The sequence below is a fragment of the Marmota marmota genome, unplaced genomic scaffold, assembly GCF_001458135.2.
Source record: "Marmota marmota marmota unplaced genomic scaffold, marMar, whole genome shotgun sequence".
Classification (NCBI taxonomy): Eukaryota; Metazoa; Chordata; class Mammalia; order Rodentia; family Sciuridae; genus Marmota; species Marmota marmota.
This window is the reverse complement of record NW_026000079.1, coordinates 3,908,813-3,920,581: the sequence shown is the minus strand read 5'-3', so window position 1 is coordinate 3,920,581 and position 11,769 is coordinate 3,908,813. Positions and strand designations below refer to the sequence as shown.

At 43.4% G+C, this 11,769-nt stretch overlaps 1 pseudogene; it reads left to right on the top strand.

Annotated features, from left to right (window-relative positions):
* Positions 1 to 352: 352 nt before the first annotated feature.
* Positions 353 to 7,027, top strand: LOC125620288 (annotated as a pseudogene).
* Positions 7,028 to 11,769: the final 4,742 nt, after the last annotated feature.

The window sequence follows — 11,769 nt, the reverse complement described above, 5'->3', positions numbered from 1 at the left end:
GATAGATAGGGATTTAGGATAATAGAGAGAAATGTGGAATCTTAAGGTAAACACCCTCAAGCCCTTGAGATGCAGAAAACACAGTTGTAAATCCTGGCCCATGCCCTTGTAAAATGAGGGAAATCCGCAAGCCCAGGAAAACTGGTGCAAAACTGATGCAGTTCCACCCTGGATTATGCACGTCCAGTCTGGCCCCTGATACGACCTTTCCATAAATATTGGCCCCCAACCCAAGTCAGGGCTGCTTTTCCCTCCCTAGACAGCCTGCATTCTCCCTTGAATGGGTATCTTCCTTCCCAAATAAACCTCTATGCCTTTGTCCGGCTTGTGCTGAAATTCTTTTCCATCCCATATGCCAAGAACCCTGCTGGACCAGGTGAGATGGGGCACACCTGTAATCCCAGCAGCTCGGGAGGCTGAGACAGGAGGATTGTGAGTTCAAAGCCAGCCTCAGCAACAGTGAGGCACTAAGCAACTCAGTGAGACCCTGTCTCTAAATAAAATACAAAATAGGGCTGGGATGTGGCTCAGTGGTTGAGTGCCCCTGAGTTCAACCCCTGGGACCCCCCCCCAAAAAAAAAATGGAAGAAAGAAAGTGAAGGGAAAGTGAGGAACGAGAGACGGGTAAGAGAGAAATGGAAGACGGAGACCAGGCAGAGACACATACGAGAGTTTACTTGTCGGAGCTGAAAAATTAAGGCCATCTCTCTGTAGGAAAGAGGCAAAACAGGCTTGGGTTCTGGGATTTTTCAGGCCCAGAAATCAGATCAGGGCAGGTCCTAATACAGGTGGTTAAGGGTGGGGTTGGTATGAGGGAGTGGGTGAGCCTTTCTCAGATAGGCCCTGGGGCTAGAGAGTGAAACTTCTTCCTTAAAATGGCGGCTGTCACTTAAGATAGCTGTCCAGATGCTAAGCAGCAATGCTATAGAAAGAAAAGTGAAAAAATCGTATAACATGGCCTTCCCCTTACCCCCACTCACCTCACTATGTTGCCCAGGCTGGCTTCAAACTCCTGGGCTCAGGTGAGCTGGGCACACCACCACAACAATGTCATGGTCTATTTTTCTTGAAATAAATTTTATTTGGGGAGGGGGGTACCAGAGATTAAACCTAGGGGCCCTTAACTACTGAACCATACAACCAGACTTTTTTATTATTATTATTTTGAGACAGGGTCTTGCTAAATTGTTGAGGTTGATTTTGAACTTGCAATCCTCCAGCCTCAGCTTCCAAAGCTGCTGGGATTACAGGTGTGTGTCCCTACACAAAATAATTTTTTTTTTAAGTTGGAAAAAAAAAAAGTGGATGCAGAGTTTAGCTGGGCGTTGTCATGCCCACTGTAATGCTAGCTACTTGGGAAGCTGGGGCTGTTGTAGGGACAAAGGAGGCAAGGCACCGAAGATATTTTTATTTGGCTGCAGCCAGGTTCAGAGGGCACAGCTTCTGCTGTAATCAACCAATCCCCTGAACCCCGAGTTCAGGGAGTTTCAGAGTTTTATACCCAGCGTGTAAGGGGAGGGGCTCAGAAGTTCCCAGTCTGTAGAAGTTCACATAAAAGCAGCTGTTTCTTTCACTGTTCTGGGCAAGTTAACTCTTCAAGGACCACACCTGAGAAGGGGAGAGCTGCTTCTCCCCTTTCTTTCCTCCCCTGCCAGCTGTTACCATGGAGCCCAGTTGTAATTTATCTTAAAAATGCAGACATCTCTGTGAAGCCCAGCTCAAGGCCAGAGGCCTTGTTTGCACATTTCTACAAAGTACTACACTGGATACGTTTGTGAAAAACTAGTAAGGGGTGTCCAGCACCTGGAGTGCTGGTATCTTCCTGGCCAGTGGCCAAGCTAAACAGGGTGACATGAAAATAGGAAGTTTATCTACATTGGACTCTTTTGCTGACAGTCCTAAATTCAGCCATGGTGAAGAGGGCTTTTCTGTGGAGAAAGGGGGTGCCACTTCAGAGGCAGGAGGATCACAAGTTGAAGACCAGCCTGGGACACTTAAGAAGACCTGTCTCAAAATAAAATATACAAAGGTCTGGGAATGTAGCTCAGTGGTAGAGCACCCATGGGTTCAATCCCAGTACCACCAAGAGAGAAAGAGTTGTAAAGTTTCAAAGAAAAAATATATAGCGAAAAATGTGAAAAAAAGGAGAACAGATTTTCAGAAAAGAAATAAAAAGTAAATTAAAACATGACAAAACAGAATGTCATATTCTAAAACAGAATAAATAGAATAATAGCAGATAAACTTAAAAAAAAAAAACATAAAAATGAAATTGAAAAAAAAAAGTGCTGGAGACACAGCTCAGCGGCAATACTTGCCCTCCAGGTGCAGACCCCTGGGTTGGAAAGCACATGGCCCACAAGTGACAGAGTCAGGAAGCAAACCTCGGCTCAGCAAGAAATCCTTCATTCTGCAGCGAAGTCCATCCATCAAGCACTGGAGGCTCACTTTCTGGGTATAGGAAATGGCCCCTGAGTTACGGAAGGAGACTGGCTTTTCTAGTTTACAATGGGGGTGAGTTAACCACTGGAGGCTGCTGCGGACGTGCAGTTTGGACAGTCAGGGACCTGGTTATGCAGGTTGAAATTTCAACTCAGGAAGGCAGTTGTAAAAAGTTGGAAACTCCTGTCACTGGGAGAAGCTCACAACTTATCTTCCTTCCTCCGGGACCCATTGTTACCTAGAGTTTTACCGTTTGCTTTTCTCCTCCCAGGACTCATCCACAATGGGAAAAGGGAGAACTCCGTTGGCCCCTTCCTTCAGGACCCATTGTGGTTGGGAAGGGGTGAGTGTTTGCTTTTGGTGGAGGTGCTGGGGACCAACCGGGAAGGGGTGAAAGTTGGCTTTTCCCTCGGGGCCCATTATTACTGGGAAAGGATGCACCGAGAGAGGTTTCATGACTGGCTAATTTCCCTCCTCTGTTCCTCTCTCTTTCTTGGGGAACTGTCTTGTAGGAATATTATTTTCCATAACCCTTCCCTGGGTTTGCTCCCGAAATAAACACATACATGGAAAAGAAAAAGAAGCACAACAATGAAAATATTATGAAAAGAATAAGAAATGTGGAAAACAGAACAAAAAAAATTCAAATATATAATTGGTAGACCTAAAGAAGAGAACAAGAGGCTGCGGCTGGGGCTCAGCGGTAGAGCGCTCACCTAGCCTGTGCGAGGCCCTGGGTTCCATCCTCAGCACCACATAAAAATAAATAAATAAAATAAAGGTATTGTATCCAACTACAACTAAAAAATAGTTTTTTTTTAAAAAAAAAGAAGAGAACAAAGCATTAAAACAATAAAACAAAATAATCTGAAATAAATATTTCATTCTTCAAGTTGTGAAAAATAGAAAGTTTGCTGGTCCGTTTTCAAAATAGAGTAATTTGCCTTAATCAGGATGTAAGATCCAGTTATAGCCTTTTCCTTTGCCCACCCTAGTCTTAAAATTAGCCAATTTTGTAGATCTTAATCCCAGCTTCTCCCATCAGAGCAAGGGGCAGTGCTGCCCTGGGGATAAAAGCAGACAGACTGCCAGGATCTTCTTGGTAGCCCCCATTTTGTAGAAGTAAAAGGTTTCCCTTGTCAAGTTTGTTTTTGTGCACGTGTTGATTTCTTGCAGCACCCTTATATTTCTAACAAAGTCTGATGGCCACATCATATTCCAAGAAAAGAAGTTTAATACAACCCAGGCATATTCCGAGAAAGTTATGGTGTTAAGGAAAAGGAATTAAACTTCCATTCCCATCTGGTTAAAACATGACAGTGATACTTCTTAAAATAAACTGCTAAGCTCACATGAAAGTAAAGGAAATTTTCAAAAGCCCAAGCAAAGTAGGAATTAAAAACCAAATGAGCATGAGTTGACACTACAGCTCTCCTTGGGAAGGACCGGTTCCTGGTGTCAGGAAACAAAGAGCTTCCAATTTCAAGGACCGTTTGAGTAGAGATGAGTCCTTACATCAGCAAGTAGCTGGGAACTGGAAAGTCCCTACCCGAGGCAAGAATCCTGCAAGAACTACTCCCCGAGGGAAAGAACGGCCAAGGAAAAGTCTCCACCAGCAAAAGAGACAGCGCGAGGAGTTTGTTATGTAAGGGCCTGGGCTCCAGTTAGGGAAAAGTGGTTTCCCTGGAGAAATTTTCAACATGGGCTGCCTTCATGCAGATCTGAGATTTTGGTTTACATAACTGGTGTGGTTCAGAAAGGCCAAACCAGCCAGCGCGGTGGCACAGCCTGTGATCCCAGGGATTCTGGAGGTGGAGGCCAGAGGATCACAAGTTCAAAGCCAGCCTCAGCAATTTAGTAAGACCTTGTCTCAAAATAAAAAGGGCTGGGGATATATAGTTCAGTGGTAAAGCACCTCTAAGTTTAGTCCCCAGAACCACTGGGATGGGGATGGGGGGAGAAGGACGGGGCTGGGAGGAGGAGAAGGGAAAGTGGGGAGGAGGAGAAGGGGAAGGAGTTAACAAATTGGTAATAGCCTTGGGGCACTTGGGAGAAAAAAAAAAAAGCAAAATTGCTTTGAAGACCCATACTCTTAAACCAGAACCAGGTTTCCCCTAAATAAATCTGGATTTTTTTTATTTATTTATTTTGAAGAAGGATTGAACCCAGGAGCACTTTACCATATCCCCCAGCCCATTTTGAGTCTCACTAAATTGCTTAGGGGCCTTGCTAAATTGCTGAGACTGGCTTTGTATTTTCGATCCTCCTGCCTCAGCTCCCCAGGCTGCTGGAATTACAGAAGTGAGCTACACCACCACACCTGGCTCTTTTTAATTTTGAGACAAGATCTTGGTAAACTGCTGAGACTGGACTTGAACTTTCAATTCTCCTGCTTCAGCCTAGGAGTCTCTGGGATTATAGGCATATACCACTGCACCCAGCAAGATTGAAAAGTTTTTTAAATTTTTTAAAATTAAAAGATGCACAATATAGGCATCTTTTCAGGGGAAGCATACACACACACACGCATGCACATACTAACCACACTGTGTAAGAAAGAAAATCTGAAGATCTATAACCATTAAAGGAATTGATTAGGGGGTTGGGGTTGTGGCTTGGTGGTAGAGCACTTGCCTAGCACATGTGAGGCACTAGGTTCTATCCTCAGCACCACATAAAAATAAATAAATAAAATAAAGTTATGATGTGCATATACAACTCAAAAATTAAAAAAAAGAGGAAATACTGTCCAGCTTACTCTATGTGGCAAGAAGAAAATAACCTTTGTGGTAGAGACAGCTAATGCCCCATTACCTGTTCTCACCTTCTTTCTCACAACTAAAGAATTCCTAAGCAGCAGAATACAGGATTTGAAGACGGGTGAGTCACTTGGACACACAAACTATGGGTGGTTGAGAAGAACCACCAACCAGCCCTAACCACCAACTTCCAGATAGTCCAGGGAGAGAAGCAAAATTCTCCCTCATTGAAGTCACTGTTATTTTTGGTAACTGTTACAGTGAAACTAGGTTACCAAATAGCCCACCACAGATAACATCACCAAAAATGAACCATATGATAAAAGAGAATTTGGGAAGTCAATCTGTTATGATTGTAAATGCAAAATTCTAAATTAACTATTAGCCAATGGCAAATGGAATCTAGTATTATACTTGAATGCTGGGATACAGCTCAGTGATAGAACACTTGCCTAGCATGCATGAGGCCCTGGGTTTGACACGGGCACCATAAACAAAATAAACATACAGTTTTAGTGTGGGATATAGATAGATAGATAGATAGACAGACAGACAGACAGACTAAGGGTTTATACCATGAATGCAGAGATGGTTTTAATATTAGAAAGTGTATTAATATATATAACCACACTGACAGACTAAATTTTCAAACCATGTGATGATCTTAGTAGGTGGAAGAGTTAATTCAGTACCCATTTGTAATAACCCTTAGTAATCCAAAACTAGGAAGAAATATCTTGACCAATGAAGGACATCCAGCAAAAACCTATGGAATTTTTTTTTCCTTTTTATTTATTTTTTGGCACCAGGGATTGAACTCAAGGGCTCTTAACCACTGAGCCACATCCCCAGTCCTTTGTTGTTTCTTTATTTTGAGACAGGGTCTCGCTAAGTTGCTTAGGGCCACACTAGGTTGCTGAGGCTTGCAATCTTCCTGCCTCAGCCCCCTGAGGAGCTGGGATTACAGGCTGTACCACCCCATCTGGCATGGGAAATAATTTTAACATTTGACAAAAGAGAGTACAGGATGAGAAATATAAGTGACAAACAGGAACATGATACAAGAAAATATAAACACCATGAACATAAAAGAACCTACTAATATAACTTCAAAATAGACAAGACAGCAACTGACAAAGCTTCTAGGAGAAATAGTTGATTCATAGTTGATCACTATGGTTAGAAAATTTAACACAGCCTTTTCAGAAACTGATTTGTAAAGGAGAAAAAATAAGCAAAGGTATAATGAAGGTGTACAGCTTCCACTCTTCTTTATGGAAGCAACCAGGATCTTTGCAAAATTCCACTCTCTGGGCACAGTCACAGGGCACGTCCGATGCTGTGCAGGTAGAAATGAAGCTGCGCTCTCTGCACAGTCGCTCCTGCCAGCAGGGCCCCTCGGATGACAGCTGAACCCAAGGCAGCCACCAGCAGCTCTGCCGCCAGCAACAGCCCCCCCATCTGGGCTGGGCTCACCTGCTGCTGCTCCCTGGCAGCGGCACCTGCAGCTGGCTGAGCTGTGGGCTCTCTGTCACACTGGCCATGCTGCAGCTGGGAGCTTTGGTGGGAGGAAGGAATGCTCTGCCCCCAACGTCTGACATCACTTATCAGAAGCCTCAGGGAACCCAGCCAGTAAGGCAGCAGCCGCAGGTTGGTGACTTGTGCCTCCATGAGATAAAACAATTTTTAAAGCGTGCCCAGAACCAAGATGACATTGGGCTCTGTGAGGGTTTCAATGAGGAGTTGAGACAGTGCAAGCTCACTAATAGATTCCTCTAATCACGAAATTCAAGTTGAAGAAGGAGAAAATGGGCTGGCATCACTAAATTGTTTTAGCATAAAAATGTAATTGGTAGTGAAAGCATAAAGTGTAAAACCATCAGCAAACCCTCCCTCTCCTCCGTGATGCATAGCATCCTGGGTTTGTTTGGGTTTTTGTTTTGTTTTGTTTTGTACCAGGAATTGAACCCAAGGGCGCTTAACCCTTGAGCCACCTCCCCAACCCTTTTTTTATATTTTATTTAGAGATGGCATCTCGCCATCTTGCTGAGTTGCTTAGGGACCTGCTAAATTGCAGGCTTTGAAATCACAATCCTCCTGCCTCAGCCTCCCAAGCCACCATACCCGGGGCATCCTGGCTTATGACTAGCAACAGAAAAGGATGTTCTCACGGTTCATTGAGATGGCATAGAAATGGTGACTGGGCAAATATATCTGGGGCCTCTGTTGCACTGTTATTGTTTGTGAGTTATTTAAAATAAAACGATTTTCTTTTTCTTTCATTATTTATGGTACTGACATAGAATCTACGTGCTCTACCACTGGGCCATATCCTCAGCCCTTCTCATTCTTAAGTCTCCCTAAGTTACTTAGGGCCCCCATAAGTTGCTGAGACAGGACTCAAATTTGTGATCTCCTGTCTCAGCTTCCCAAGTTCCTGAGATTACAGTCTCATTTTAAACGAGAGAAGTTGCATAAGAACCTATATATTAAGATATAATTTATGTAAAGTTAAAAATGCAGTGCTAAATAATATGTTGCTTAGGAATATGTGATTAAAAAAACATTTCATGTGTGTGCACTGGAAATTGAACTCTGGGACATCTACCACTGAGCTACATCCCTTGCTCTTTTCATTTTTATTTTGAAATAGGATCTCACTAAGTTGCCCAGGCTGGCCTTGAATTTACTTGCAATCCCCCTGCCTCGGCTTCCAGAGTTCCTGGGATTACAGGCATGTGCCACTGCACTGGGCCAAAAAAAAAAAAAAAATTATTCAAGGGACTCATAAACACGTAATTCAGGATAATAGCTACACCTGTGGAAAGGGTGCGTGCCATGTGGGATTGCACACAGAGGCTTTTAACTGGATCCGTTAGTTTTGTTTATTTTGAAGGGATCTGAAACAAATGTAGAAAAATGTTCAAATTCAACAAAGCTTGTGCCTGGATATTGTTTTCTGTACCCTGGAAATATTTCGTCATTCAAACAGTGGGGGAAGAAAAAGATTTAAGAAAAAACAAGAGCATCCACAAAGAAAAAGGAATTGCACATGAGATTTTGCAGGAAGGTCTGGTTAGCCTGAGAAAATCAGTGGCCCTTCCAGTTAGCGCAGGAAAGGGGAGCCAACCGTGAAGCAGTGTCTCCAGGGCTTGGAGAGAAAAAATGAGTGACCCAAGAATTTCATCCCCTGCCAAGCACCCACAGGCTCTAGCTCAAAGAACTCAGGAACTACACTGAGCCAAAAGCCCTTTGAAATCCAACCAACTAAATAACGAATCAAATAAAGGATGCAAGAATGAAGAAGTCAAGCTAAAAGGTCTGTTATTGAACGCCGAATTCAGAGAGTAAAAGGCTCCCTACCCAAGGAGATCATGGTTGCAAACAGAATGTAAATAGTACATACATCAGCACCTGAAAAGGAATTCACATAACTATCAACAATGGATAGACTGGGGTAGGGAAAATGATGGTGATTATAAGCATACTATTTTCTTTAACCTTAGATAACTATCTAAGATGAATGCATGTGGTCAAGAGTTGTTTTTCATGTGTAGGATTCTGTAGGAATTCCTGTCTTCTTTTCAGTGGGTCTGGGTACTGAACCCAAGGCCTTGCACAGATAAAGTGTAGCTCTACCCCTGAGCCACATCCCCAACCCCAGGAATTAATATTTCTCATAATGAAAAAACAGCTGGAATTCAGTAATTTGTTCATTTGTCCTTTGGATAAATACAAGTCAAATTTAAATAGTGCTTAAAAATGAATAATCCTTATCATGATGCCACTGCGACAACTTGCTTTCCTGTAGATCCAGCTCTGGGTTTTTCTTTGTAGATAGCCATTCTCTTAGTCCTCGGGGGAGTGGGCCCAGGAGGCTTCAAGGAAACCAAAATCCATGGACACTCAAGTCTTTACTTGAAATGGCCTAATGTTTGCATACGGCCTATGTCTATCTTCCTGGTTTTTTGTTTTGTTTTGTTTTGTCCTAGGGATTGAAACCATGGGTGCTTTGCCACTGAATTATATCCCCAGCATTTTTTTTTTATTTGGTAATTTTAAAGTTTATTTGAGGTCTCTCTCTCTCTCTCTCTCTCTCTCTCTCTCTCTGTGTCAAAGGATCTTTATTTATATTCGGTGCTGAAAGTTGAACCCAGTGCCTCATACATATTAGGCAAGTGCTCTACCACTGAGCTACAACCCAGCCCAGCCCTGGGTGGTCTTGAATTTGCAATTCTCCTGCCTCAGCCTCCCAAGTCACTAGGAAGGCACTACCACGCTGGCTTCCTAAATACTTTTAATCATCATTACATTCTCCTTTTTTTTTTTTTTTTTTTTTTTGTCTTTTTTGGTACCAGGGAATTAATCCAGGGGCTCTTAACCACTGGGCTACATGAGACAGGTTCTCACTAAGTTGCTGAGGCTGGCCTCAAACTTACAATCCTCCTGCCTCAGCCTCCCCAGTCACTAGGATTACAGGAGTGCACCACCATGCCTGATCATCATTGCATGTGGCCTAGGCATATATTCCTGGTTTTTTGTTCTGTTTTATTTTGTCCATTACCTCTTTACATCTCCAACCAGCCCAATCCCACAAAGACAGTCCCATGTGAAGGCTGAGTCAGGTTTACACTGTTAAAAATTTCTGAGTATGATTCTTCAAAAGTTATCTCAAGCTGGGAGCAGAGGTGCATGTTGAGAGCCACAGCCGAAGGGGCCCCAGCAAACTTCCAGCTGCCAGGCTTTCAACAGGTGCACACCTGTAATCCCAGCAACTCAGGAGGCTGAGGCAGGAGGATCAAAAGTTCAAGGACAGTCTTAGCAACTCAGCAAGACCCTGTCTTAAAATAAAACATAAAAAGGTCTGGGAATGTACTCAGTGGTAGAATGCTCCTGGGTTCAGTTCCTAGCACCAAAACAAACGTTATCTCAGTTGATAACGATTCACTTATTTGTGTGATGGTGTGGCTGTTTGCTCTCTTCTTCTCTAAACTGTAAGCTCCATAACATCAGGAAACACCTTGTCTCACTCTTTTCGTGACAGCCTTTGACACACACATACATTACCTTGTAACCAGGTGCTCTATACTGAGCTCCATCCTCAGCCCATTTTATTGTATTTTGAGACCAGGTTTCTCTCAGTTTCCCAGACTGGCCTTGAACTTGTGATCCTCCTGTCTCAGCCTCCTGAGTAGCTGGGATTACAGGCGTGTGCCACAGCGCCTGGTTCAAGGTACTTTATTCTTTCTTGTTTATTTGTAGCTTGTCTTATTTTATTTCATTGTCATTGTGGTTTTTATTGGTGCATTATAGCTGTACATAATCATAATAATGGGTTCATCTTGACATGATCATACATGCGAGGGATATCATTTGCTCCCTTACACTCCCTCGTATTCTATTTCCTCCTCTTTCTCCATCCCCTTCCCCCTCCCCTCCTCTATTCTACTGGTCTTCCTTCCATTCATTTTTTTTTTATTGTTGCTTTATAGATATACACAAAGGTGAAGTTCACCGTGGTACATTCATATTCGTACATGGCATATTTTGGTCGATTTCAAAGTACTACATTCCTGAATGAATAAGTATGCCTGGGAAGCAACGCAGCCACCATACAGGGCCTGTAGGGGACACTCTTGGCCCTCCACTGTGTTGAGGCCAAGACATGGACAGATGTCCCTGCCCTCATGGGTGGCAGTCCACACAGTTGGTGAAACAGGGAAGTTGCATCACGTCCCCTCCTGGCCACAGGCAGTGTGTCCTTAGGTAAGTCACACCAGGTCTCTGAGCCTCAATATCTTCCTCTGGGAGATGTGGGCACTGATTCCTGTCCTACAGGGTCATCAATAACCCTTGGATATAGAAGTTTTTTTGTTTGTTTGTTTGTTTTTCACAAGTATTTTTAAGGTGAGGTGGTGCACTCCTGTGATCCCAGCAGTTCAGGAGGCTGAGGCAGGAGGAGTGAGAGTTCAAAGCCAGCCTCAGCAACAACAAGGCACTAAGCAACTCGGTGAGACCCTGTCTCTAAATAAAATTCAAAATAGGGCTGGGGATGTGGCTCAGTAGTTGAGTGCCCCTGAGTTCAATCCCTGGTACAAAAAAGAAAAAAAAAAAATTTTTAACATGAGACAATAGAAAGGATTGTTTCGTTTTTTGAAATAAACCTTATTAGGAATTTAAATGGAAAACAAAGCCAAATGTGTAGAAAGTGCAAAATCTAGCCCAGGTGGTTTTTGTTCTTTAGCTTCATGGGACACAGTAAATCAGGTTCTCACCCTGTAGAATAACAAGTTCAGCAGGATGTGGTGCTGCACACCTGTGATCTCAGCTGCTCGGGAGGCTGAGGGTGGAGGATCACAAGTTCGAGGTCAGCTTCAGCAATTTAGCAAGACCCTATCTCAAAGTAAAGAATTAAAAGGGCTGAGGTGTAGCTCAGTGGTAGAGGATCTCTGGTTAATCCCCAGTACTTTAAAAAAGAATGACAAGTCTAGCTACAGATAGATTTGACAGGCACAACTTGCTGGGCACCCACCACTTGGGTCCTAAGGGGTGAGACAGAGGAGGCTGA